The sequence below is a fragment of the Leopardus geoffroyi genome, chromosome C3 (assembly GCF_018350155.1).
Source record: "Leopardus geoffroyi isolate Oge1 chromosome C3, O.geoffroyi_Oge1_pat1.0, whole genome shotgun sequence".
In the NCBI taxonomy this organism is placed as follows: domain Eukaryota; kingdom Metazoa; phylum Chordata; class Mammalia; order Carnivora; family Felidae; genus Leopardus; species Leopardus geoffroyi.
Window position 1 is genome coordinate 128206991 of NC_059338.1, and position 4347 is coordinate 128211337.

The following is a 4347-nucleotide window of genomic DNA, read 5'->3' on the forward strand; positions in this document are numbered from 1 at the left end:
CATATTTATGCCAGACCTAAGTCATTAACAAATTCCCAGTGGAACGTTTATAACACATATTTAATTATGATAGAATTCTAAAGCCAATCCAGGGGATGAAAAGGTTCTGTTCTTTTTCCAAAGTCCAAACAAAAATTCTTGGTGTTCTAAAACAAGGGAGCATGTACAGAACTTTGAAGCTGTCAATATGAAGCAGGTGGTTCATGGCTTCTTGTCATTTTGTGTATATCATTTATGCTAATCTTATAATAGTTTTTTTTTTCTTTTAAACCAAGTATAGGGCCCAGTTTAAGATTTAGAACTTACCAATGATGCACAAAGGAAAGGACTCGGTGTTATTTGGTGTTAGTTCTAGGTATAAGACAGGATCTAGACAGGAAATAATTGGATAAAGGACTTTTAATACTTCTTTATCTAAGATGTTTGCTATAATAAGTAGTTAACACGTGTCAAAATTTTCTGTATATTTTCATTAAAAAAGTCAATTGTGATTTCTGTCTTTATCAGTATTTTCACAGCACATAAAACAATGTGTCTAGTTTTTAAAGTAATTTTATGTCATTTGCCTCATTGTCTGACCCATTCAATCTTGCTGGGAGAAAGTCTGAGCTATGCATTATCTCAAAGTCGTAGTGATGATCCCGTTAGGTCTTCAGGTGTTTTCTTGAATTTCAGTGATATGTTAAAGATGACCTTGAAGATTCCTTTGAGCACTGAGATTAGGTGATTCTTTAAGCATCGGTTGTTGACTAGAATCAGAGTTTTAAAACTTAAAAGTATTTAAAAATCATCCATTTCATAAGCACCAGAAGGTAACTTCTTGACCATTATTACCGTGTTAAAGGAGGCAGCAGTCTCTACATGAGGTCTCAATATTTAATCAGGTAAATCTTCCTTGGCATGAAAGAACCTGGATTTTGTCTCTGTGTCCCATATGTGAAATTCACATCCAAGGGTTATGTCATGAGGCCTCAGAAAAGGTTCCTCTCAGAATTGTGTTTTGGTTATGCACGAAAATATCTCCAGTTAGCTTGGGGTGTGTGTGTGTGTGTGTGTGTGTGTGTGTGTGTGGCAAAAAAAAAAAAAAATATGTTTAGATTTAGCCCATTGGACTCAGTTTAGATGATCTCAATTTTGTTGGCAATACCCAAAGCACCTTAGGCAGGAACCAGTCAAACATATGCCTTCTTCTCATCATCAGGCTTGATCAGGGTGCTGACCTTGACCACATCAATGTCATAGAGCTTCTTCACAGACTGTTTGATCTGGTGCTTGTTGGCTTTGACAATCACAATTAACCCAAGTGTGTCGTTGTCTTCTATTTTCTTCATGGCTGACTCAGTAGTCAGGGGGAACTTGATGGCCTAGTGGTCAGACCTGCTTCCTCTGGGGGCGCTCTTTCCAGGATATAGTATTTGGGTTGCCTTCGGAGGTGCGGTATCTCAGGCTTCCGGAAGGTAGGTAACACACGGATCTTGTTTTTCTGACTCCAGATGCCTTTTGGCACTGCTTTTTCCCCTTCAAAGTTTTTGCTTTGGCTTGGGTTTTGGGAGGGCCAGAGGCTTCCTTCTTCACCTTTGGCACCATCTTCATGAAAGCACTCTTTTATGAAAACGAGGATTGGGTTATGATTTTCAAGAGGTGAGAAGTATAAGAAAGGAGAAAAGTGGTGGTTACAATAGAAATAATTGGATTTTTGCATTGTTGTTATCTGTCCGCAGGGCTCTATAAAGTCTCTTCACTGTATATTTCTTTGAAATGTCTTTTTTACTTACATTTCTATAGTGCAACTTATTTTTTCTGAATTAGGATCACCCACACCTTTTAACAAACCTATTCACTACCACTTTTACAGAAATCACCTCCTTAGTGTAGAGAGATATTGGAGCACTGATCTGGGCGTAGGGTAGGGATAGGATGAGGAGAGAATGATGCTGGAAAGATAGATGCTAAGAGAGAGAGAGTTGTGAAATTTAAGGTTACTAATGTAAATAACTTCTTAAAGAAGCTCCCATAAATTGGAAAAATAAAATAAAATAATCATTATTGAAATCCTTTTTTTCCCAGTTATCTTGAGGTTAAACATGAAAAATATATTTGTTTTTTTCATGAGAGCAATCTATGACTTAGGAACATAAATGAGAATTTTTAACTTTGAAATATCTTTAAAAATTCGAACTAATTTGTGCTGGGAGCTTTTAGTTTACTCAAGGATCTCATATTCTTTAACTTAAATATCATTTCAAGGAATGTTTCCCCATCTACTCATGGGTCATCTTCTTTCCCTGAAATGTGTGACACAAAAATAAGTTTGTACGGAATGGAGACAGAGATAAATGACCTCACAAAAAAGGAAAGAAAAATGCAGGAACCCTTTAGGAATGGGGAGACATCCCTTGAATATGACATTTGAGGGAAAATGGTCCTAGTCATTCATTTTTATATGAATGAAGGGGGTTTGTTTGGTTGGTTTTTGATAGTAAATTTTCAAAAAAATTAAAACTACATCCTAGTCTCCTCAAGGGCTGGATGTAGCATTCATCCTTCACGGGCAGGCTTTGAAACATTCCCATTCATAAAGTTCTCATAGATTCCTTTTTCCAAAAAGATGTACTTTTTCACAAATAACATTTAGGAATCCTTGCCAAACTTTGGAAGTGGTACAGCTGTTGGCGGGGGTGGGGGAGGGGTGGGGAGAAAGCAATGTATCAAAGCCGCTGATCAAGAGTAAATCTCCCTTCTGCAGATTGGACACATTGAAGTGTAAGAATAAATGGGCAGGGCCATAAATACGTAAGAAACCGGGGTCCACAGAATGTGTACTTCTAGTTGTGCTGTTTCTCCATTAACAGCCACACCATATGTCTCAGATTTAGCTGATTTTATTTTCAGAAGATAAAAGGCGCCAAATCATCCACCACACTGGCACCTTTAATGAGCTGGGGTTATTTTGCCTCTTAGCTTACATGTGAAAATCAATAGGAAAGCACACCCTTTTGCTTTCAGTCAAGTCTGGACACACTGGGAATAGGGATGCAAAGTTTATTTGTGGTCCTATCATATACAATAAAGATCCTGTAATGGTTATTTTTCTGTCACCTTTGCTTGACCTGAAAAATTTTAATAGGATCTAAAATATCTCATGCTTGACCTATTACTGTCAAATAGCAATCAAGATGCTATGTTTAAAACTGACTTTAAAGCGGAATAACATCACATTTGCTAAGCAATATTGAATGAGATGCAGACTTCTCAGTAATTTCTAGTAAAATCATTGTTAGGCTGTGTAAATACAAGCTTAAAGAATAGAGAATAAGCATAACACTGAGGAGGAAGCTTGACTCTTTACTTTTCATGCAAAGTAATTCAAATCTTTGAAAACTAGTTACCTTCAGACATGTGTTCTTAAATAAATAAATAAATAAATACACGTGTATCTATAATATTAACTTCAAATTATATGTTCAAAAATAAAATAAAATAAAATAAAATAAAATAAAATAAAATAAAATAGGGGCACTTGGGTGGCTTAGTAGGTTAAGCGTTTGATTTTGGCTCAAGTCATGATCTCTCAGTTCATGAGTTTGAGCCCGGCGTTGGGCTGTGTCCTGACAGCTAAGAGGCTGGAGCCTCTTTTGATTCTGTCTGCCCCTCTCTCTCTGCCCCTCCTACCACTTGCACTCTCTCTCTCTCTCTCTCTCTCAAAAATAAACATTAAAAAAATTAAAATAAAATAAAATAGAATGAATAAAATAAAATCAAATAATGTGTTCGCTAATTATCATGTTCAGAGTAAATTCTGAACTATTTTCTGGTACCAAGTAGTTATTTGTAACATTTATAAAATGCCTATCTGAGGAAGATATTTAATAGCAATAAATGATCTAACCAATAGCAAATATCAATATATTTAAAAATAAATTTGGAGAATTTATATCATGCCATATTTGGTAGGAAGACAGAACATATAGATTTTAAATGCTTACATCTATTATATTTTATCATTCAAACATTGTCTATGTGACCTATAGTGCACAGACCCTTGATTTTCAGATGCTCTTCGGCTTTTTTCCTTTAATTTGACTGAGGTTATGTAATGCTTGATATTTTGATCGCTCATCTTGTGGAAGACTATGGTTAGCTATAGGTTAATAGAAATAGTGTACCACGAGTGCATACAGTAAGTTTTGAATCTGCTTATAACGACATGTAAAAGTGCACCCTGCTAGGAACTCTACTATTCACGCTGAGGTTTAAACACTGGAATTGGGTTCCCAGTGGATTTTCACCTTCACAAGTACTTAATGCAGCTTTAGGTGTCTCAGGGGCAAACTGAACTGGCCACTG

At 36.1% G+C, this 4347-nt stretch overlaps 1 pseudogene; it reads right to left on the minus strand.

The window, feature by feature from the left end:
• Positions 1-1118: 1118 nt before the first annotated feature.
• Positions 1119-1587, minus strand: LOC123584900 (annotated as a pseudogene).
• Between the last annotated feature and the right edge of the window lie 2760 nt (positions 1588-4347).